The sequence below is a fragment of the Meleagris gallopavo genome, chromosome 5 (genome assembly GCF_000146605.3).
Source record: "Meleagris gallopavo isolate NT-WF06-2002-E0010 breed Aviagen turkey brand Nicholas breeding stock chromosome 5, Turkey_5.1, whole genome shotgun sequence".
Lineage (NCBI taxonomy): Eukaryota > Metazoa > Chordata > Aves > Galliformes > Phasianidae > Meleagris > Meleagris gallopavo.
Window position 1 is genome coordinate 48,320,912 of NC_015015.2, and position 26,134 is coordinate 48,347,045.

The window sequence follows — 26,134 nt, forward strand, 5'->3', positions numbered from 1 at the left end:
GGTGGAAAGAGAAAAGCCTTTAAGCATCTGTACACAGTAAGTTTGGGTTAGGAATCAGGACTCAAATCAAGAAGAGAGGGAGTTCTCGTGAAATATCCACCTGAACAATTGGAAATCCCTTGTGACCAAATTTACATAAGACATACTAAAGAAGAAAAGAGGAATTTAAAATTGACCAAAAGCCAGAACAATAGGAAAAGGTTTGTACCACAACCTTCCTTAACCTGAGAAGACTTCATACACTCAAATTCTCCGCTTCAGTCTATTCACAACTTTAAAAAAAAAAACAAACCAACCCAACACATTCCATAATCTGTTTTCAGCCAGGCTCTCTTACCAAATATATGCTTCAAATTCCTCTTCTCCTGCCTTCTCTAAACCTCTCAAGCACTTCATGCAGTAAGTTTGCAGATGTCAACAAGTTGGGCATGATTACTGATCTGCTTGAAGGTAGGAAAGTTCTGCAGAGGGATCTCAGACAGGGTTGATTAGACTCATGCCATTATATGGCATTCAGTGAGGCTAAATGCCAGTTGCTACAGTTCTGTCATAACAATCCCTTGCAGCAATATAGACTCAAGGAAGACGGGCTGGAATATTGCACATCAGAAAAGGATTCATTGGTGCTGGTCAGCAGCTGGCTGAGCATAAGCCAGCAGTGTACCCAGGTGGCCAAGAAGGCCAATGTCTCTGTCACATTGTTATCTAGATCAATCTGTTCCTGTGACAGGGCACAGCAGGCCCATAGCCCCCCTGCCCAAAAATGGGAAGGGAAAGGGGAAAGGGCAGGGAGATGGGAGCTAAACCAGAACAGGAGCAACAATCTAAGGAGGAAACCCAATTTTACTAAATATGATATCAGAATGCAAGATAACACAATATAATACAATATAACTGGAATTGAGGCCAATAAATCAAATAAAATGAGAGAGTGTCTGAAACCGAAAATCTTACTTTGAATTAATTAATCTAAATTAATCTCAGATTATACAATTTTAATGTAAATGGAGACTTGGAGCATAGAGGAGACAAGGAAAAGGTAATGCCAGAGTTGGTCTGATTCTTCTCTTCTTTAAAACCAAGTGTAAAGTTTTATTTACTGTATGGAAACTAAAGATTTTCAATTAAAACTAGTCTATTCAGAGGCCTGTACTAACCATAGATAAGTAAGGAAAGGTCTTCACATGTATTTATCCGTATTAATTTTTCAGGTACATAAAATGCATACATCACATTTATCTGGAAACTTATCACAGCAGTTATCTGGAAATGATAAGCACAATTAGAGGAGCTGCAAATCAACTCTAAAAGAAAACTCCAATTTTTTTCTGGAGAACACAGCCAGAATGATGGCAGAGAATAATGTGGGAGACTTGAAAATGTTTAAATGTATTCGAATATTTTTTCAACTTTTTTCCTCTAGAAAAGAATGATATTATTTTAAAATGTATCAACATTTAACAACACAATATTAAAGAGAATATTAAAGAATTGTATGAAATTAAGTATTTTCATGTATAAAATGCCTAAGAAGAAACAGTATTTTATTTCCATTACATTTGGTTTTTTTCATTACATTAAGATAAACCACTTTGATTTAAGTATTAATATAGTTTTAAATTATTAGTCCAGGAAGTAAAATAGAAAATTACTTATTTGGGCCTAATACCAAATTTTTTACTTGAAAAAAGAAATCCTAGAACTTTCTACAAAGTATAAATAAAGTCTTATTTGTTCATTTAAGTTTACACTAAAATTCCATATATTAACAACATGTAACATGGAAGAAAAGAACTGACACTGCATTCTGACCTTCTCCTTACCAATATGTGTATTTTCTTCCTTCAAGGACATATTATACCTCACATGTCACATATCATGCTGCACAAATTATCATGCTGCCTAAAAATTCTACAAACCTATGCACCACCTTAGAATCTTACCTGAAAACCTATCTGATCCTACCAGGATCACATCACACAGGAATGAAATTTTTAATCAAGCAATTAATTTGATGTTGTTTTATTACTGAAAGATACAACAAACTATGCTGTGCATTCTACCACCTGTAAATGTGTCACAAAGGCTAGAAATAGCCACCAGAACAGATACTGCCATACATTAAACTCTGTCTTCAAATACATCAGGCATCCTGCATTAGTGCTAGATGCTTATCAACTATGTAATGAGGCTTAAATATTAAAGCTGTAGATGACAAAACAATAAGATGACTTTTGCTTTTTTCTTCAAAATATTCAACAGCTGTGTTTAATCGGAGATTTTTTTTAACTCATAGAAATAAGATATACTGATTTCATATAACAGAAGGGGCAAGAAAACTTTTATATTCTTCTGAACCCATTAGTTTTTTTTCTTAGCAACTGTCAAGAAAATGCTTAGAATAATTGCTGAAAGACCTTAGTTGTTACAGTAATTGGCAAACCCAGGTTTCCAGGTAAAACCTATGAAAACATTTATAAGCATAACAGTACACATGTATTACAGCATCTGAAATCCCTCTTGCAGCACAGGAATTCATCATTTTTCACAGGCCAGTCAGCTTACTGCACATGATGAGCTGCCCTTTCAAGGTACTCTGGCAGCTAAAGGGAGCCAGGGTCTTGGTTTAACAAATGCTCTGAGAAATTCCCCAGTGCAGGGAAATAATGGCAAATTGCAGATCTCCTTTTGTGACTAATGATCCATCTGACTTGATGGTTAAAGGATGGCATAACTCAAGTGCTGCAAGAATCTCCTGGTGCTCAGCCAAGTAGAAATTAGACATTTTTCATCTTATTTTAAATTACACTGACACTCATCAATACCAATTTTCATTCTCTCCTTAGTTTTGGATTGTGCCTTTTTTTAATTTGTTCACCGTAGACCTATCATAGGCAGAATTTATTAAAACATAAGAGTAATTTCTTCACCATCCAATGACTGGCAGTAAAAGGAACCTTAAAGTTCTGGAAACTTTTAAGGTCTTCTTCATAAAGCAGATGAGCTTCTCAACATTCTACAGACATTTTTGTAAAATTACCTAGGCAAGAGCAATCCTAGCCAAAACCAAGATTTATTAAAAACAGAGAAAATAGAATCCAAAGAAACCATTTCCTGAATAGCACCGAGCTTAACACTTCAGTAAAACAGGCTTTCTGTGATAGAACATGGCAGTGGGAGGTTCAGGCACATGATTTCGGATAATTTCCAAAACAACAATATCTAAAACATATCACACCTTTCACGTGTTTCATTCCTACCAGCATACACATTTAGTTATATACATATTGCTAGTGAACTACTACAATACCAAAATTTTTGCTGTTTATTTCAAGGATTTTTAATGTTATATACATAAAGGGAATCGCAATATCAGGTTTCAGAACAGCCTATCCCTCAGGATAACCTCACATGGCAACTTCCATTTGATAAAGATAGTCAGATTATGTTATGATCTGTCTGGAATGAACGTACTTTTTAAACTTAAGAATTCATTAAAAAAATAGTGAATTTCCTTTGTCTCAGAAACCAGAGCAACTGACATAAAATTTGGAAAAATATTACAAGCTTTCATCAGCATGAGAGCTTCTGTTTTTTCCTGTTCTATCATCTGTTCAAGTAAAAAGTCATAACCTCACTACACTTTTTCCCTACATTTGTTCAGAGAAATTCATTAATTTAAATACCTCAGCAACTTCAGAAGCCCAAATTATCCTCCCCCCCAAATTATCTTCCCTCTACATATACACTCGTAAGCCTTTCCTACCACTAGAAAAGGGAAGTGCAAAGATTAGTCAATAATATTTCTAACCAAGCCAAAGTCTCTGCAAAGGAAATGTTCAAATAAAGACCCCGATATCAGTTTAGTACAGCAAGATCTTCAAGACTAAGCTCTGTAGGATCACTGTTGCTGAGCTGAGCCAGTTCTGTGCCATCTCTCTGATTTTTCCTTAATTGAATGATGTCTGTCCCCAGAAGGAAAGAGGCCAATATCCCTTACTGGCAGATGCACTGGAGAATGGATGGATTTTGAGGAAAGACATGGCATGCTCAGTCTCCAATGGGAAGTTAGAGAATAAACTGCTTCTGACTCCAACACTTCTCAGACTATGAGAAAGGGGAAGGAATTATACAGTAGCATATACTGTCATGGTAAATGTCAAAAATAGTCATGCAGCTTAAAATACTATTCTCAAGTATTCCTCAGGTAACATTGCCTCCATATGTTTAAATATATTTACTTATTGAATTCTAGATCCCTTGCTGTACAAACTTCCATCAAAATGAGTCAACCACAAATATTTTCACCGCAGTTAGGAATATGCTGCAGAGTTTCTAGTTCAGTCTTATTCTCTGTCATTATTGTTAGCTCTAAAATTAAGGCCTTATATTTTAATAAATGAAGGCACAAGATACACTAGTTCCACAATCCAATAATTATTATTTTTTTAAGTATAGTCACACTAGGCTGAGTGTCTGTTTACAGAACAGTTAAGTTTTCTACCTATTAAAAGAGATCAAAAATATACTGAACTCCTCCTTATCCATTGCAGTATTCAGCTTCAGAATATTGTTATGAAGCTGTAAAACAGCACCAAGTGGAACCAGAGATTCCAAAACTCTGTCAGAGAATCCCTTGGGCACTTCAGGAGAGATTAAATCTACATATTATTCAGGACAAAATAACTTAGCTTGCTTTTTGGCATCAGAAAAAAAATACCACCATTTCTAAGACCTCAGTTTCAGTTTGCTCCTGATTTCTCAAACATCTCAAATTCTCACTGCTGGAATTCCTCACTGCTTAATACCTTCCAGTTTTTGTTGAAGAGTCTTCTTTACAGAAATATCACAAAATTATCTGATGGCAAAAATGGATATTTTCTAAACCCACAGCTTAACTATCTAATCCCTACATTTAAGCCTTGATCTTCATTTCAATCACAGATGAAGGCTCCAAACCTGATTTAGGGAAATTAGGGGATTCAGATCCTTTCCTTAAATAAGAAGTAGGCAGAATACCAGCAACATTGTACTCCAACCTTCTGAAAATCAGTCTCAGGCTCTGTACAAGTATCCCCACAACCTACTTAGACAGTAACAGAGGATGGACAAAAGAAACTGAGCAGAAGCACTGCCTTCTCCAGGAAGTGTGATACAAACTGGCAAAAATAAGCCCAAGCAGCTGGAGGACATTAAAAGGAAGTAATTTGTGAGGGTTGAACATCCATACCCTCAATTTCACAGCCTCTTTCATTCATCCAAAAGATTGGAAGGATCAAAGGTGTCATTTAAGGCTAACCATTGAAAACACACCAAGAAATTTGACCAACCAGTAGTGTTACTTCAAATCATGTTTTCAAACAGAACTGCCCCAGGAAACAAAACATCTGTTATTCACTGAAGAAAAATGTATAATTTGATGTATGCAACACCATTGCACAGCAATTTTAAAACAATATAAATTCATATTTCAAACAAGCTAGGTAGTCTTTGTTGCCAGTTCCTACCATACTCTCATATCTTCAATAGAATTCCTATTTTTCTACAAAAAGCCATCAAGTTTTCAACATCTAATACATTTCACATCTACGTGAGCACTCAAAGAATCACAAGTGACATAGAAATAGGCAATCACAAGAATTATAGATTAATTTAGATTGAAAAAGATCCTTAAGATCATGAAATCCAACCATCACCTAGCACTTCCAAGTCCACCACTAAACCATCTCCCAGAGCACTACATCCATGTCTTCTAAATATCTCCAGGATTGGCAAATCTTCCACTTCCCTAGGCATCCTGTTCCAACGCCCAACCAGCGTTTCCAAAAGTAAATGCTTCCTGATATCCAATCTAAACCTCCTCTGGCACAACCTGAGGCTGTTTCTGCATGTCTCATAAGTTTTCACCTGAGGAAAGAGATCACCACTCTCCTCACTACAACCCCCTTTCAGGTAGTTGAAGAGAGAAATGAGGCCTCTCTTCAGCTTCCTTTTCTCCAGGACTAACCACCCCCCCATTTCCTCAGCTGCTCCTCTTAAGCCTTGTTTTCTAGTCCTTTCACCAACTTTGCTGTTCTTCTCCAAACACGTGCCAGCAACTCAAAATCTTTCTTTTAGTGAGGGGACCAAATCTGAACACAGTACTTGAGGCATCTTTTCAGCCACTGTTCCTCGAGTCTGTATTGCTGCATGGGTTTGTTATGACACCAGTGTAGTACCTGGTATTTAGCCTTGTTGAATGCCATACAATGGGATGCAACTCATCAATCTAGCCTAAAAAAATCCCTCTGCAGAATCTCTCAAGCAGAACAACACTCCTGCCCAACTTGTTGTCATCTGCAAATTTATCAAGGATGCATTCATTCTCCTCACCGAGTTCACCGATAAAGCAAAACTGGCTCAGTTACTGTGCTATGTAGAACATCACTTGCAATTGGCTGCATATTGGATTTAATTCCCTCCATGAGCATTTGGACCCAACCATCCAGCCTGTTATTTTATCCAGCAAACAGTACATCCATCCAAGTGACAAGCATGCAGTTTCTCTATGAGAATGCTGTGGGAAACAGTATCTAAAGCTGACTCTACTGGCAACAATTCAGATTATTTTCTGCAGTGGCAGAAGCAGTAATATATACTTTTATTCAGAAGAAAAATTCAGCCTAATATATTGGCTCTGACTGGTCCTGCAGTAGGCAAAATCTTAAAAACTGTAAATCTTACCTTCAAACTTCATAATATAACAATTGTACATCCAGATTCATTTCAATTTCTGTTTGACAGAAATGTGAAAAAAGAAAATGAGGATTTTTCTTTTGGAAAGTATCACCTTTCCAACAAAAAAGCCTTCTATTAAGCTTTTTGAAATTTGGTAAGAGAAAATCAAATATTTTAGGCCAAAGCCACACAAAAAATATTTTGGGGGTTTCCCACAAAAACCTTGTGAGTTTCTAAGAAATGTAGATACTATCTGGAACAAGTACATTCAAAAAAATCTTTTCCCATTCAAACAAAGATTCAAGCTAAAAGGTTATTTTGGGTAACCTCCTCATATTTATTTCATCAATTATGCAACTGAATCTAATTTCATAAGAAGAAAGTGTCTCATCTACTACTACACCAAAATAAATAAATAAATAAATATATTTCCCACAATTACATAGGAAAAATTGTCATTTTTATTAGTATCTGTTGTAGTGAGAATCTTTGGAAAAAAAAAAAAATTAACACAGCACCATTAGTAAGTGATATTGCAAACATGACAAACTGCTGATCACAGGTTCAAACAATGCTTAAATGTTCAGCTCAATCACAAATGAAGCTAAAATGAGGTAGAGAGACTGAAGGGAAGACAGCAACAATATTTCAAGTAAGTATCAAAACATCTTCCAATGATCAAAGGAATCTATTAACCTGAAAGCATTGGGCCTCAATTCAAACAACTATATAAAAATTTTATGTTGATCTGCTTAGTAGTATTTAAAGAAATCAGAATGTATCTGAAGTACATTTGATGAAAAAAAAAAAAGAGATTAAAAAAAAAAGAGCATTTTCCACTTAATTGTTCTACATACTGCTGATAGGTTTTAAATTCACATGAAGGTATAAGATTCATACTCAGAGAAATGTGAAGAAGAAAAAGGAAACAGAGGAAAAAAAAACAAAGAGGAAAAAACAGACTTCACATACCCTTTTATACAAAAGTACATAGAGACAATTATAAGTGAATTCAAATTTCAGGAATAGACTTGCTAAAACCTATTTTTTCACTTCCAAAATCATAGATATAGGCAAAATCAGAGCACGTGAATCAGCTCACTTAAGTTGAAGATCCCTGGTATTTTTCCAGTGAATATTTCAGTCTCAAATTGAAAAACACAGTCGAGGCAGATTTTCTTCTAGTGTCTGTCTGAATGGTACTTTCGCCTCCGCATAAGAATGCTGTACTGTTTTCAGATTCATTCCAATACTTTTCCCAGTGTTTCACTTTGAACTGAAGAAAATGAAAATTCTGAAGGCGCACCCATTTAAAAAACTGAGTCATATCAGGTCACAACAATTTGGCTTAGATGGCTACATAAAACAGCGCAGTTGGCACAGATCTATCATAAACAGCTTGGTAGTGATTTTGAATGAAAATGAGTATGCTTGGAAGCCTGCTGAAAGATGAACATGGAGATGTAGATTTTCAGTTCTCCGTCCTATTCTTCATGCTGGCAAAGCACCTGCATGTTGTTATAGGCAAATGCCAAACGTTTTGTTTTGAGACAAGACTCACTCCCTCGTTTATAGCCACTTTCATGCATTCTCATGCAGGCTTTCTTCTCTGTTTATTCTCAGTTCAGTGGTGTGACAGCCTCTGGTATTCCAATGCAACAGTAAACCCTATTTTCCAAGTGCCTTGTTTCCCAAGAACCACACAGTCAGATCAATGTAACTTCTTCAGAAATTATTTTGAAGGATGAGCTGGCAAACCTGGGGTTCTATTAGTACCCAGATTATACCCCATTCCCAACAAGCAACCCTAAGAGGCTTCCAGCTCTCTCCTTGTCACAGCAGGCTCCTGAAGAAGACAGAACTCAAAGTATTAGTGTGGCTCCCTGGAAGCAATACATGCAGAAAGCAAGAGGGACGAGGCACTGTTTTTCTCCAGTTTTACCCTAGGACAAATTCACTTACTTGAATGGAGTGGAATTAATATAAGGCAGTGATAAATGAGATCTATTGATTCACTGACAGTGCCCCTGTAGGACCTTCTTGAGCACCAGCCTACTTGAACAGTGCTTGCAGCAATGTCTTCCCTAACACTGCGCCATGCCATTTCCACAGACAAATTGTTTCCTGACACAGTATAGACTGATCTACACGTTTCCTTCTTAGTTAATGTATTATAACCACATTGTTACACACTGGTTGTCTTCGAATTTGTGTGCAAAGGCTTTCTGAGTCACACAGCCTTCAGCTGTGGCAAATCCATGTGGAGTTTTGACTCCTGAAGCACCCAAAAATCACAGGGGTTACAGATGCAAAACATATTTTCCATGTTTCCCAAACTACTTTTATGATCTCATTATTTGAGAAACAAGGGAAGAAAAGACATGTCAGACCATTGGAGCCAAGAATGCCTTTTAAGGAGACACTGATAGTCAAACTTTTGGCCTTGAAGTCCAAGGTAGAAAAGGATGCCCTGAAGAAATATTTACATATCTCTTGGTCTTTTTTGAACTCATCAAAATTTTTCCACCTTTTGTTTTCAGTCAGATATTCATCCCCTGAGGCAGCTTCAGACAGTGAAAAATTAAGTCTGGTCATAATTGCTTGATAATTAGCAGCTCTCAGTAGCAACAAGCAAAATAATAAGCATTTCATCCAAGTATATCTAGTCATTGTTTTGAGACATCTTTCCAACTCAAGGTTTCTCAATTCCGGCCAATGTAAAAAATGCCATAGCAGTAGGACAATATGAAAACCAACCCCTTTTTGGAAATCAGATATGAGAAAAAATGCCTTAAGAAAAGAAGTTGCTTTTTCCAGTCTTCTTTCCAGTTCCAGTCTTCTTTCAACAATTCCAGGAGACCTTTGCTGTTGAAAACACTCTGATATACTCCTGGAGTTTCAAAACATTCATTGATTATCATAGAATCCTAAAATCATAGAACCTTAGAGTTGGGAAGGACCTTTAAAGGTCATCTAATCCAGATCCCCTTCAATGAACTTGGACATCCACCTCAATCAGGTTGCTCAGAGCCTGGTCCAGTCTGAGCTTGAATATTTTCAAGAATAGGGCCTCCACATCTCTGGGCAAATCATTCCAGAGCCTCACCACTGTCTCTGTAAAAGTCTTTTTCTTTATATTCAGCCTAAATCTACACTCTTTTAGCTTGAAGCCATTTCTCCTTGTCCTGTCCCACAGACCCTTCTAAAGAGTCTGTCCCCTTCTTTCTTACAGCTCCCTTCTAGATACCAAAAGGCCACTATCACATCACCTCGGAGCCTTCCCTTCTCCAGGCTGAACAACCCCAGCTCTCTCAGCCTGTCAACCAGTGTTGTCCCAGGCAAAGCAACAATGAATAACATAAAAATTTGTATTAAACAGACATAATTCATGTTGGCCCTGAAGAGCCCTGTCAGCACCTAGGTGGGAGAAGAAAGGTAACCTGAGGAGGACAATGAAATACTGAAGGGCACTGCCAAAAGCCACCCTATTACTGTGAAAAAGAACAAGACAAAAAGTTGGAGCTACCATCTCAACCTCAATCTCCTATACAGTCAGTGAAGAGATATGGGCACTGTTAAGGACAGAGTCCATCTAACATTTTAAGCTTCTGCTTCAGGAGAAGTAGAGATGGTACCTGTAATCCACTGACTACATTGACTGTGTATCCACAGATCATACAAGGATGCTCAGTGACTACCTAACTACAGACTTTTACATTTCATGTGCATTTACATATAGTTAGAAAAATTCCACCTTTTGACTCTAATCACATAGTACCACTGCTCTTGTAGGTTCCAATAGCGAAAACTCCTTCAGAAGACAATGGTATCCAGTATGAGAAAACGTGACAGCTGGTTGTCAGCAATCTTCAGGAAAGAGTCAGGGAAGTCAGAAATAAAGAATCATTGGTCAAAATCCTGTAAGATTTTCTGCTCTGCAGGAGAATACAGACAGCTCTACTACAAAAAGAGCAGTTCTAACATATTTACAACTGTTATCATCTAGACATTTGTCCCACCTTTTTTATCAGGAGCATATCTTCCTTTCCTCTCTCTCTTGCTGAGGAAAAGATATTTGATCCAATTGTGAACTGGCTCCTAAATTAACTGTGCTTAGTTCAGATATCCCTCCTCATGATTAGGAAACTTCATCAAGAAGATGAGGAATACAGTTAAGAAATGGAGAGAGATACCTGTACTTTAAGCTTTTCCAGACTCTATGGAGCCACTCTCCCAGAGCCCTCCACAAAGCTGAACAGTTTTGAAGGTTTCTTTCTTCTTCTGGTATACACTTCCATTCATTTCAAAAACAAAACAAACTCCACAAAGCAGGAAAGACAGAAAGCTTGGGGAGAAAGAAAGCACATATTAACTAGAGATCTCATGTGTTCACTTTAGACTTCAGTGTAGTCATGATCCCTATGTGAATAAAGCAAACAAACACAATGACAAATTAACCAAGCTTGAAAGGATAACAAGAATTGAAATTATTGTAATTATATAGTGTTCACAGAAATGCCAAACTGAAGTACTCTGAATTGTAAATGAGACCTGAGGGTCAAGTTCTGTTTCCAGGGAACACACCAAAAACCTCATCCAAGCGAAGTAGCAGCGACCAGTAATCCAGAGCAGGACTCTGTGCGTATTGTCCCTTCCCCGGGGAATTCCTCTCTCCCTTCGGATTCAGATTCTCTGATTTCAGAATTATAATCACTGTCTTGTATACCCAGTCAGTTAACGTTCTTGCTCCTCTACTATATGCCTTCTGAATAGAAAAACCTGAACTTCAGCCATGACAACACAGCATCCTGAACTTCCTGACCTGCACTTGTTGAACAGCCTGGCTTTTTCACATAAATACAGGTGCCTACAATACCAAGGGATACTCTGCTTTTTATAACCACAGTCTTTCTGAAATAGCTCAAAATGGATGTACCACACATTTCAGTTACAGTTTAGGTTCACAGTTTAAGCTCTGTTCTGCTCTAATGGTAGATACATTAAGGAGGAAAAAAAGCAAATGGAATATCCTAAATCTAAGCAACACTACATTTGCTCAACCTAGAGGCACAACACACCACTTTAGACATAATTCCCTTCAGTTTTCACCAAGTACAATACCTTAGGGGGATTCTGAATGTCCCTTAGTTCAGGAGGGCACTTCACATATTCTCCTGATTGCCCCTAGCCTGCTGCTACACTTGGCCCACTTGGCCCTTTGACCTTAACCATCTTCATAAGCACAATGGATAGAGTTTGTTCCAGCTACCTACCTCTTCCATCTGATGTAAACCCGGTACATATTACAAATGCTTTTCACAAGCTGTATGTTGGTAGAGAATTTAGCTGATAATCTTCTCGGTCATGGCTTCTGTGTAACCCATTAGGTGATAAATTCTTTTTCTTTCATATCTTTTATGTAACTTACCTTACTGATTAAATCAATGATGATGATATCCCACAGATTTGCAGAGGGACTTCACCTACTTACACACAACCCTGAAAGCCTTTTAAATGGGATTTCATGGAGTATAGTTTGGCACACCGTTGAAAACAAGTTTGTTTTACTTCCAAGATCACATACTCAGCTCAGCAGTGCTGAAATGTGGCAATGAATTCCTCTCATCACGTAGAGATGATGATCAGCAATACTACCAATAGATAGGAAAAACTAACCAAGTTGCCCTAGTCAGTGGATCTTACTTGCATTTAAAACTGATACATACATAGCAATTTGCCTGTGTTCTGCAGCAGCTGCAAACTATTAAGTATGACAATGAAGTTGATTTTTAAACCAACAAATATGATGGCTATTATGAAAGTTCTACCACTATCACATGGTGTGCAGTCTTTAAATTCATTCCTTGCTGTGTGGCTGAACTTTTATTGAATTTTTTTAAAATTAAAAGAAGGTCATGTGAGGACAGAAAACCTCTTTGTCAATCAGACTGTGTAGCACACAAAATTCTTTCAGAACTCTCATGAAAGCCAAGACCAGCATACTGTACTTAATGCACAATGTTGCAGAGATACTACAGCTGTGTTTGAGAGATTAAAAGATAATCTCTTTCATTCCCCACTGCTTCCTTTCACCTCCAAAATGCCATCATCTATATTGGGTTCCCAGAAAATCTAGCACCAAACAATCCAACTGAGAGAGTGTTCAATATAAGAAACCTTCAAAATAATAGCATTAGCTCAAAACATGGCTGTAATTCACTGATAGAAACAAAACACAGGAAAGCCAGCTGCCAATCCAGGAGATACATTCAGAAGGAAAAGAAGGATTTTAGCTTCTTCTAAGAGCTGGGGATGTATTTAAGAAATTCTTTCAGAGGGATATAATATAAAATGCCTCTTATTATACAGAATTAAATCCTGGGAAATTATTCTGTAAAAATCAAGATCTAGCTTTTAAATAATATGCATTTTTCCTCTATGATCCCAATTACATATCATAAAATACATTTGAATTCTAGAAGCCCTTATAACTACTCAGCTGAAGATCTGATTCCTCCTAGTTTCTATTTCTATTCATCTTCTTTCTCACCTCATCATATGAGCTACCCTTCTTCAAAAGAAAGGCACAGAAACCCACAAGAGGGCACGATCAGGCAGAGAAGGATGTGAGCCTCACTATTTTACATAACAAAATCATATGCATCAAAATACACATACACACACACACAACTTCCCAAATGTCTGAGGTTAGTTATTCTTCATGTCCTGACAAGTTACACCCACCTTTCCCAGAGGAACAAACTCACTCAATAACAAGTACCAGACTTCTGTTAGAACAGCAAATAAAGTAGGACCACCTACTGCCCAATTCTGCAAACATTTACTGGTAGACAGTCCTGCATGCCTACCGCCAAGCACAACCTCTGAGTTTCAACTGGTCTGACCATGTTACTAACTGCCGTATCTCCAGCAAATGTTCACAGAGTTATGCTCTATTGCTAGGTCAAAATCAGGCCAATTCTGCAACCCCTGTTTACAGTAGGCCTTAGGCACTAACTGATGATGGAATAACTCAAAAGAATGAAATGCTCTTTTGAATTTCAGGATAAGGCCCCCAGTCAACATGTGGGAGCATTTATGGCTCTGTGAGACCTACGTTAAAAAATAACTTAAAACCAGACAGTGTTTCCCTATGAGTGGCCAGTTTTCCCATGTTCCAGTTTGTTCTTTCAAAGAGGCTGGTAGGCTGAGATATCGGTCATTATGTGAAAATGACAACATTCAGTTAAAACAATAGCAATTTTCAAGTGATGCTTTTTTTTCAATAGATGTATGACATTCCTAGACATTCTATTAATTAGCAGGCCTTAGGCAACACATTTGGTAAAACAGAACAATCTGGGCATTGATTTTTATCCAGGCCTTACCCAAGATCACACAGAGGTAGCCAGGCTGCTGATAGATCCCCCACACAAAGCACACACCCCGGCAAGCAGCTGTGTTAAGAACTACATGCGCCCCACTTTCAAGAATTTTCAGTCTGCAGGGAAAGAGAAAATGATTGTCTTGGACTGGGCAAGCAGAATCTGTTCAGCAGACTTTACTAATCAGCCTGATCTGTTTCTGTGTCCTTTTTCAAGTTACCTGTCTCAGCTCCACTATAAAAAAAACATCCTGGCTGAAAAAACATGTCCTGAATGTTTCCTGTATTTCAAGAATTCAAACAAGCCCATTACTTTCAAAGTAAGGAGGCTATTAATATCCCGATGAGCATCTGAAATTAACAGCATCACAGGTTCTACACCTACGTGATGGTTATCTAGGAAACTGGCATCCTTGTTACATCTTTTCTGGGCAGCTACAGTTACAATCCATCAGAACATAGGATGAAAAACATCATCTCAGTAGAAGTTGTAAGGTTCCAGCTGAAACACTCAGGCTTTTGATACTCCCACCTGCATTAATAATTTCTGGTTGCATTGGATAAAGATCTCTGAGTTCCTTCTTGTTTAGGAATTTATTAAGGTAACCAAAACTTTGGAATCTTTCTTACTTGTTGTATTATTCATTTTATTTGTTGACGATAATGATTCTGTTACATTGAGAATAATTAGGGCTTTCAAAGACATTTCCACATTTTTCAGTGACGCAGTTATAACTAAAACAGCAACCAAAGGAGAAAGAGAAGGAGTATTCAATCCTAAAAGAAGTCAGACTGTTTGGAGAAGATGTATTTTGAAGGTTTTATTGGTGGCCTTCTCAGAAAGGCAGCTATGACCTAAGCTTGAAGGTTAGCAAGGACGATGTGGGTTTGTGTGGGAGGGGGTTAAATCTAATTTGTAAATGGTGAGTTATTAGCCCTGACATTTGAGAATAGACACTGCATTGTGTTGATGATGAGAGCAATCCTAGTTTTCTTGTTAATGGCAGTGATTCATTCTTTCCCACTCCACTATTGTTCCCATTTACCTGGCAAAGAGAATTATTTCATATGTGTTTCCAATTGCCGATTTCTAGAGAAACAGTTCAAATGAGAACAGGAGAAGAAATGCACCAGGCAGGCAGAATTCTGAGAACAGTTCTAGTGGATCTCAGAATGGGTGTGTTATTATTACCAATTGGCTTTTTCTCCCTCCTCTACTCGCCTTTGCATATGAGAAGATGTGGTTCTCCTCTGTCCTTACTCAGAGCTTTCATTCACATTTCCTTCAAGTCAGTTTTAAACTCAAACTTTTAAACTTTTAAAAAATGTTTAATATATATTAAGGTAGGTAAAGAATATGGAAGCTTTAACGAGCTGGGTGAGGTCATGCTCCTTCAAATCTACATGTTGTCATACATCTGGTATCACAGAGCAATCAGCCTTGGATTCTCCACTGCTGGCTTACCCAACTGCACAAAAACAGCTATGCCCCAAGTGGCATCCTGTGTCCAGACAGAAGTGGTCTCAGCCAATTATCTTGACAGATGTACATATATTATTGTTTTTAAAATTGTCTCAAAACCATGGCATATCAGGACAATGACCAGGAGTAAATCAAGACTCAAGTGTCCACACAGAACTGTCTCTGCAATACTGTTTTATAACGTGTCTGACTACTGTCTGTCACTTTGCAAAATGCTAAACACAGCCATTTCTCTGCCCCCCTACCCTCGATCCCAGCAGACTGTCCCTGTGGACAGGCCTGATCCCCTGCAAATGTGAAGTGACACAGCTGCACTGACATCAATGACGATACTTCTCTTTATTACAAATACTAGTCTGGCCCTCCTACTTTTACAAATGCCCCTAAGGGGACTACATGAAAAATTAAGCTTGGAAAAGTAAAGAGCTATGACTAGGGAACAGTCCATGGCACAGATGAGGGGACAGTAGCCATAAAGAGCTTGAATCCAGATGTGAAATTCTCCAATTCTCTATTTCCTAAGTGAAACAAGTTAACTATTGGGTCAACCTTGCCCATAACACACAGATTTCTAAGGGCAGCTCTACTCAAAGATCTTTGGGAACTATTTACTTAAAGCCATGCAAACGTCTGTATATCTGAAAAAAGAATGAAGCAAATTCAACCCTTTGTGCAGCTATCCAGGGCCACTGCAGCAGGCAGAGCGGGCAAGCTGACTGACATGCTGGGGCTAGCCATGCACAAGTACTTCATGTGTCCAGTGAGCATGGAGACCTCAGCTGCAATTTCACCAGTTGAGTAGAAGGCGTCACGTCCAGAGACAGCAGAGGGCACAAAACTGACCTCAAACAAACATAGTTTCAGTGGAATGTGGTATCTTCAATTCCTTCCTGGGTTTCAAGCAACTAAGCACTTTCCTGTGCAACCTACTATAGGGAAACTGTTTTTTAGCAGGAGAGTTGGACTCGATGATCTCCAGAGGTCCCTTCCAAACCCTACAATTCTATGATTCTGTGAAGTGAAGAGATGCATGAAATTCATATTGAGCCCTCAAGATATTAAATGGCTACTGCACAGAGCTACATCGCTCTCTGAGCTTCCACAGTCAGCCATAAAGGTAGCTGGGCTTTGGCCATGCAGAATTCCCACAGATTTCAATGGGAATTTCAGTGTTCCAATCTGGACTCCAAGAATGCAGCTTTGGACCCAAAACTCTGACTGCTGGAGCCACATTCAATATCAGTGTCTGGCAACACCCATTTGTGAAACAGTGACTCATTCACAGGCACAACTTTAGAGGGACAGACAGGATGACTTTAATCATACATTTCCATTTCATTAACAAAACTCAGTAAAACCAGATGAGCATCCTGGATGATAATAGTTGGTATTAATGTAATGACTGCAGTGATCCTCTACCATAGTTAAGAATAGTTTTATATCATACAGAACGCACTGGTTTAATTTGGTTCAAGAGCATAGTAGTTAATGGACTCCTGCAGCTAAGGACAAAATAATTGTTTAAATGGCCACCATTTTCATTAAGATTTTTTTTTCCTGAAAATAAGATACATAAAAATGAATTATAGAAAGTAACTTGAAAGAGACAGATCTTCAAAAGTACCTAGGTGACCTAGGAGTCTAGGATGCCAGGTAAATAAGCTACCATTAGCACTTTACATTCATTGTAAATAAGAGAGCAAGTGGTTTGTGTAATGGTCCACAAGGGAGCGACAAGTAATTCAGACAGATATTTATTCAAGGTGCTCATCTGTTATGGCTGCACAGACCTTCCTAGTGGCCATCTGGGTTTCCATTCAAACACAGTTTTAAGTCTTTCCCTCTAATATTACTGTATATCAAGCCTCAGACTTGACAGTGTGTCTGAAAACACACTGTGTGTTAAAGCTGGAGTTTGGCACTGGGCTTTTACTGAAGGGCTTTCTTAAATAGAATGGGCAGTGTTTTGGGCACTGATCAGCATGTTTGGCTAACAAGACTAACATATTCAGGGTACACTTCCATGGCAGCTTGCAAGCAAATGCCAATTCCCTCTGCACATGCTACAAGATGCCCAGATAAAAGCTATCTCTAATCTTAAAGCACGTAACTGCAACCCTGTAACATACTGTAACAACCCTGTAACATACGTAACCCTGTAACATACCCAAACTAACATATTCTGCTTCTCAGCAGGACTTGTTAGTTCAGGCTCAGCCACATGCTAATCATGGCTATGCAGCTTAACATTCAGAGCCAGTTTTCAACCAGCCAGCTTGGAGCACACACAGAGTGAGTTCATATCTGCCTGCCAAACCCTGAGTAGACATATCTTCAGTGACTCAAGCAGCTAGGAGTAGAAACAAGGGATGAATCTTGTGTAATATTCTCACTGTCCACTAAAAGGCTAACCTTGCTCGGCACATAGAGGAGAAAGTCAGAGTATGGTAGCCAGTTTTGCTTTCTTGATATGATAACTCCTTACTTTGTGTACCAAAGCTCTTCCTCACTGACACTTCTCCAGCTTCATCCCAAGTTCTGCCTCTCTTAGAAGGCTAAGTGCCCTTCTGCTCAGAGACATGAGTTCCTTCAGGATTTGCCTCCACATGAAAAATGAAAGCAACACATGCCAAACAAAATTCCTCTTGCTAATTTCCTAACCTCCTCCCAGACTCTTTAGGATAACAAGTGCTTCTCTAGATAAGGAAAACCAGGACCTCACAAAATACACCTGAGCTGATGATTTAAATTCTGTATTGCAGCCTGAAAGCCCCTGTTTACAGTCATGATAATCAGCTAAAGCATGGTATTTCCTACAGCTGTCTCAGTCGTAGAGAAAAATATAAAATGCTTAGATAATAGATACATTTTCTACAATCCCCATATTGCTCTATTTTTATAGAGCAAAAAGGACAAGTGAGAATTAAAAAGGTTTATTCCTGAAACTTGTCCACTTCCTCCATCTATTCTCTTGTGCAGTTTCACCATCTCTTGTTACTTTTCTAGACTTTTATCTACTTTTTCACCCCTAAATCTTATAGAAAAATACCTAGTAGGAAGTTTGTCTGCCATCCCTATCCAGTGGCTAGATAGTTTAGTACATTAAATTAAGTGGAAACTACCAACTTGAAAATCTGCAGTGCTTTGGATCTCAGCTTGCACTAGGAGTTAACTGTAAGATAGAAAATTCGTACAAGCAAAGAGCTCCCCCCACGCTTTCAAACAAATTTTCTGTTATCGTCTGTTTTTTCCACCACAGTCCACACAAATCCAGGAAAAAAGTTCCCTCTGTCATAATATAACTTCACTGAAATTATAATTCACCTTTTTGTATCCTAGCAGGCCATTCCTTTAACAAAGAGCTTAGAAAGCAACCATTGGTTTTCCAGTAATACATTCATCCATATTTCTTAGTGTTCACATTAATATCTGCTGTTTTCCTATTATACATATTTTAAAATACCTCAGGCAACACCAATCTGGACACATACTATTTTGAATCTTCCATCACAACTGCAGCTTCTACATGCATTCCCACTTTTGCGTAACTGCACACTAAGTCACCTAAATTTGATTTTTCAATTTCCAGTTTACTTTAGATAGAGCCTGCATCAGCCGATCCAATTCAGCAGTCTCTTTGGGACCTTGTGAACACAACTCAGGATAAAATAACAATTAATACAACACAGAATTGCCTTAAACAATGTCTAGAAACGTAATCCAAGTTAGAAATAAAAGTCCACAGTCAAGGCACAAGACTTGGCCTACAGACTCCAACACATATCTTTATCTGATCTCCTGGAGGCCAGACACAAGATTTATCTTAACTATAAGGAAAAGAAGCAGCAAACCAAGGTTCACTGAAACCGCCACCCTACTGTTCTAGTATTGAGGCCTGGTAACAGTTAGCCAGAATACTTCTGCTGACCTCAGCTTCTGGGATAGTTCTTCCTTGTTTAACCTTGAATCTTTCACATACACATGGAGATAAACACCCAAAGTTCTACATGCTAAGACTTATGCAAACACATTTTGTGCCAAAGAGCATAGGCCAATAACCTGCAAAGATCCACACCCACACAGAATTGCACAATAGACCACACGTATTTGGGAGTGTGGCATTTGCCTATCACTAAAAATTATGAAGCACCAGTCATTTTCAGAACCAATTTACTGGTCTCAACGGATCAGTTACACTGCATTTATTCTTGCTTTAAGCAATACCTTCTATGCCAGTCATTCATACCAACTTGGGAGCTCACCCAGATCCTTCCTTCACCATTTTCCAGGTCCTCAAGTTCAATAACATTTAATTCACCAAGTAGAATTCCTCTGGCTCTTCTCTGCAATCCTAATTTCAACTTCATCCCTTCATCCTGAAGAGCTGCCAGAGGCATAGAGAGCCTACTCCACAGGGATTCCAAATTCCATAGTCCACTGCAGCCCAACACTACATGACTGCAAATCTTTCAAAAGAAAGAAGAGACTCCATAAAACGCTATCAGAAATCTAATACTTCAAAATGTAAATTTATACATCAGTCGTAAACTCTTCAAACCTATACACTCAGCTAATGCACAGATCTCCTCTGATCCTCAAAGGCTGAACAACAGGCACTTCACTATTGCCTTGTGTGTAAGCTCTGATCCACTAGCTGATGAGTGGATGGGGTCCAGGAAGACCGGTACTCCTGGCAAGAGCAACAGAACTTTCCTCCTAATTCTACCATGTGCACAGTAACCAATACACCATTTAATTGACACCCTTAGTTATTTCAGAACAGGTACAAAAAAACTGGAGGTGAAGAAGTAGCCCCCGAACTCACTCAGAATGCTAAATTAAAAGGTATTTTGTAAATTTTCAACTGCCATTGGAAAGGCCCAACTAACAATCCAAATAATCTCAAAATAATAACAGCCCTTAATCTAACATATATCAGCAAATTCCTGTTTCGCCCTTTTCTAGCAAAAATAACAACACTTTAGTTGCCAGTGCATTAATAAGATCCTATTTCTGCTCCAAAGACTGAATAGAACCTTTGTTCTTCACAGCAAAGGATTAAGAAGGTTGCTATTTTGGTAACAAGATGTGGTAGAGGTACTTACTTTGCAGCTGAGATCCAGACTGGATGACTGAGAAAGGAATAAACTGTTACCTCAGATGAACTTATCAGCCTCGCTTAGTGTGATGCATATAATTAACAATAAAAGAGAGACTATTCATGAATAATTACAATTTGATATTGTTAAGCTCATTTACAAAATGTGCCTTATGTTGTACAAAAAAACATTAATGTAACTTTATAAGATAGCAACACGTACACACATATTACATAAGAAAAATTACTTACTTTCTAGGTAGATTATTGGTCAGTTGCTTCTTTTTTTTCCACTTTATTTCTGGGTACCTCACTTCTTTTAACAGTTCATCATAGAGAAAATCTGTCAGAAAGTGCCACAAGAAAAAAAGAAGTGTCAGAAAAACAGCACATGGACAGAGACAAATGAGAGAACACTCTGAAAAGAAGATCAAATCATAGGACGCAGATCCAAGTGCTGAGGCACCAAGATGATTGAGAAAACTGTTTGTGAGGCTGGAAAAGGAAGCAGTGACCTGTGAAAATGAAAGCAACTTCATGAAAACATTAGTCATGTCAAAAATATGTTGTTTATAGTTATCATAACAACATTTTTATTAAACAAACTTGTTTAGTATATAAAGTTGTTGCAAGTAAAATATTTCCAAAGGACTAGGGTAGGTAAGGCACTGTGGTTAGAAACTGGCACCACTTTTAATTACACAGGGATTAACTTTTTGCACTTAGAAATGGAAATGCTTGGGGCTCACATCAGAGGAGGTCCAAATTTATAAATGAAAAGTATTATTGCAATAAAATCAAGGAGAATCTTCAAATACAGCAAGCAAAAACAGAAGTGAAGTTAAACAGAGTCTTGATATCTCACTTGTATCCTGCCTATTGGCCATTGACATGACAAAGGACCTTGGAAACATAACAAAAATGAAACAATTTACTTTTATTTCCAGTCCAGCAATGAAGTTGTATGTATAAATACATTTTTTAAGGACCACCATGATGAAAAGCAATTCCAGAAATGGGCAGAATGTCAGCAGGAAATATATTCCATTGGTCATAACTGATATCCTGTGGAAATGCTGCTTTACATCCGAAGAAACTCTCTTATCTCTCCGTCTCTAAGAAACAGAGGGAATAGGACAATAAAAATCCACAGAGGCTCAGATATCTCTGGCAATACAGGTGTCAGATATCCCAGGGAAACAAACCTTACACTTGAGTTCTGTCTGCATGACTCATCATATGCCTATTACCTCTTCAATAATTTTTGACACAGTCACCAATTTCAAACATATCTGATAAAAGCAGACACTTCAAACATAATTATACTCTTAGCAGGAAGCAATAAAGTAGTTGTATTGGTATATAGAATGTCCTTACTACTGTTTCTAATAAGGAAAGGCTTCAGTGTAAACATACACTACTAGGCCTTCAGGGAATTCACTAGTACTGAACAGTTAGGAATTTCCTAGCCACTGGAAAAGCTCCAATTGGAGCTTGAGTCTTGTTAGAAAAGCAGACAGCCCAATATCATAGGAAATTAGGCCTTATTCAAAATGGGACTTTATTCATTCCAAGGTCAGGGAATCATAGTTTTCCAAATAAATAGTGGAAAAGAAACTGTGCTTACAAGCTTACATTTGCAGGTAACACTTTAATAAAACTTGAAAGGATTTGGGCTCGATGCAGATGTGATAAATCAAAACTGTAATGTGAAGGAAGTGAGAATTTCAAACAGTCCCCTCTCTTGAGTTTACAGAACATGTTGATTCCCTTTCAGATCTTTCAGTAGGTTAACTAAACAAAATTTTAGAGCATAAAAAGGGATTGAGTTCTTCAAGGACTGCCATTTGAGTATCAGTGCAAAGTAGTGACAAGTTACAGAAGGATCTACATATACTGACGCTTCCCATGTTTGTTCTCCCAGTACAAAAAATAATTGCAGATTATAAAATAACTTCTTCATGGAATACTTGAAGAATTTACAGCATAGTTTTATTTTCATATCATCATAGAAATGCTTTGAATCTCTGATGAAATGATAACTCTCTCTGCAGAGCCTTAAGGGCCCCAATCATGTAGCTTGACCCACACTGGTGCAACTCTGACAGATCTCTAAGACAGATACACTTACAGAAAGAAAGAAAAAAAAAAAAAAAAAAGAATCTTATCCATGCAACACTGGTTAGTCAAATTTTATTACAACATATTAGCATGTATCAGATTCTGCAGATTTTGCATTCAGGTCCCTAACATTTATGTAACATTTTAGTGACCTAAAAAAAATTCTTTGATTTGGCTCCCAGGAGGAAAAGGTATTGTGGTTGAATAGAAACTCTGGATGTGGCAGTTTAATTTAAAAAAAAAAAAAAAGAAAGAAGAAAATTTTCAAAATCAAATGCTACCATTTTAGTTTTGGGAACTCGGATGAAAATTAGCATCTTCCATGCTTTAGCTTTCTCTTTGATAGCTGACCAGCCCATGCACATGCACAATTGACCCATGACTACAGATAACAAATGGACTGACATGACAACTCCTGGAGAAGATAAATATTCAGCTGGATGAAGACTATGACATTTATATTTCATTTCTAAAAATGCCATCTGAGTTCAGATGGATGAATGCACGCATGCATGCATGTATGTGTATATACATTTTTCCCCTCTTTTACAATACACAAATCTTTTTACAATCACCTGAAATGCTCTCTCACTGTGCATAATATAGCTATTGAATCAGGCATTTCTGTGGCCTTCTATGTTTTAATTATATATTATCTAAGACTTGAAGACTTAGAAGTGTTAAAAAGACCCTCTGTGCTGAAATGAAACAGTGCAGTCAACAGCAGTTGTTTCTACTGCGTATTTAGTAAGATGCTTCAAGTCTCACTATCCCCAATATGTAGGAAGAACGTCATATTAAGTCAAAAGTTACACAATGTAGCTGTCGTGTCACTCAATGTATGTGAGATAGGGCCAGTGTTCCAGACACCAGCTACAGCTTATACTACTTTAAAAGCAAGACAATGGGAGTTGGACGTACAACAACTACAAACTTTACGACCTTTCAGAGCTGCTGCAGAGGGAATGCAGTTGTATTCAGAAGGTTACAGAGTTGACAGATGGACAGATCAAGGCACTGGGTGCTCCCTCTGTATCTACCAAGTGCACTTGCATTAGGATGAGAGACTGGCAGGAGGCATTCTAAATCCTTCCCTTAAACAGTCACAGTATAATCAGCAGGTGTTGACAGTTCCAGACTTGCTGAAAATGAAGACATGGTTGTCTCAACTTGGACAACTAGACTTAGAAAGAATTTTTGAAAACCTGAGCCTGCAGGAAAATGAGGGTTAGAGCGAAACTGTTCTAGCTCTCAGGCCTCACACAGAGGCAGTTCTTTTGACTGTCTGACTCCTTTTTCCCTCACTTCCCCTACTCCTTTGCAAGGAGGTGGGGCCAGAGGGAGGCATTTTCAGCCTTCAGAGGACCTTTATACTGTATTAAAAATACAGTTTCTTTAATGTTTCCTCTTTCAAAAGTAGTAATATAAACTAACTGAGTGTGCTCTTAGGAGAGCTGTTGGCAAGGGTATGGGATAATCCTCTGCCAAACCTCATCTTTGGCATGAAGAAATAAACAGACTGTGGTTCTGTATAAAGACAAAACTTTTTGGAAAGCCTTTAAAATATTTCTCATAATGAAACAGTGGGGGGGTAGTTTTCTTGAAATTCAGAATACTCTCCAAACGACAAATTCAACCTTTAAATGTTTTGGCCTCTTCAATTAAGAACTAAGTTCCTTCATTAAAAATAAATAAATAAAATTGAAATAATTCAATGATATATGATGTATATGCTCTGATTTTAAACAATCCTCAGAAAGGCTATTTTCATACCATTTCCTTTGTCCATAGCAAATATGTTGTGTCAGATGATAAGACTTAAATTATTCTCATCACCCTATATTAATGAAAAGAACACTGAGATTGAAAGGTCACATGTTCTGCCTAAGGTCATGAAGGAACCACTGCCCAGAACAGCACTGCCCAGATTAACTTGATCTAGACTCTGGCTCTGTGCTTCTTAATCATGTTCCCACTCCTAATATCTGAACAAGAATACTGTCAAAAATATAGGGGAAAAAAGGTGCAGCCTTGGATTTTATTTCAGGGTGCTCTCAACCATAAACTGGAAGGCAATGAAAATTATACAGAAAATTTAGAAGAAAAGCAATCGGAGTTTTTGAGAAATATTTCAGCAAATTTCTCATTAACGTCACACTGTAGAGAAAAATGGAGAAGTCAGCTAAGAGCCAAGAAGCCTAATACCATTATATTATTTTGGTTCACTATGTGAAACACAACTGGTGTTTTAAAGAGTAGATAAACTTTCCATATTTAACATATAAGGTTTATCACACATAGATCTGAAACACACTTAGATGAAGTTTCTGTATCCAAAAGGCTACTATGCTTTGCCAATACACACAGGATCATGTTGGACTGCCCAGTGTATCATGAGCGTTGTTAAAAGAAACTGAATACTTTAAGAACATTTTAATAGTGTTCCTTCTTGATTTTGGGTGGAAAGGAAGACTGTCTTTTCCTTTTCAGGATTATTTTTTTCTAAGTACATTTCTAAATCCCACTTAGTTTTGTTTAATTCCAGCCTTATAAACCCTTTGTATGTTTCTGTCTCTCTCAAGTCTATTTAAGCAGTATTTTAGCCCTCCTTCCAGCAAGGATGTTGCTGTATCATTTCTTTCTGTTATTTCAGAAACCAAGTCTCTTTGCCCAGTTTGTGAATTTCTCCTGTCTACACACAAGTCTACTGCTGCAGACTACATAAAGACTTCAGAATTAATAACTTATACAAACTCAGAAAGTTCTCTGCTTACTCCAGCAGATATCTCTGTATAAGATTAATTCATGCCAAATTTTCAGCTTTTCTCTGTAATAATGATAATAACAAAAAATGTTTAAGTATAAACACCAAAATTCTGACATCACCATGGGACTGTTCAAACTGGAAGCCAAGAACCTGCCTCAGTCTGGAGCTTGACATTAGTCAGTCAATTTGAGAAAAAGGACATACCTCATCCACACAGCCTTCCAGTACAGCTACATAGTTGACATGTTTTCAAGCACCTCACTGAAAGAAGCAGTGGTTAAGCCCAAAGCTTCAAGAATTTCACTAAAGAATGTACCAGTTCCTGGTTATGCAAAGGCCTTTGGTTAAAGAATACATAAACTTCAAATACCACTGGGGCTTGTGGGTTGAATTTTTTGGGGTTTTGAGTTTAGGAATTTAAGTCGCATCTTACTGTGAGAAAAGAGAAAGCAAAAACAACTGAGAAATGGTAATAGTCCACTAAAAACTCAGAGCTGTATGCTGTCATGCCACAATAATAAATAAGAGGCTTGTGTAGGACAGAAAGACAGGCTGTGACCTCCT

At 37.9% G+C, this 26,134-nt stretch overlaps 1 long non-coding RNA gene across 1 annotated transcript in view; it reads right to left on the bottom strand.

The window, feature by feature from the left end:
- Positions 1–26,134, bottom strand: part of LOC104911240 — a 137,604-nt gene that overhangs the window by 31,491 nt on the left and 79,979 nt on the right. The window contains exon 11 of the long non-coding RNA XR_002115423.2: positions 20,935–21,025. This is a non-coding gene — a long non-coding RNA (uncharacterized LOC104911240). The remainder of the gene's footprint in view (positions 1–20,934; positions 21,026–26,134) is intronic.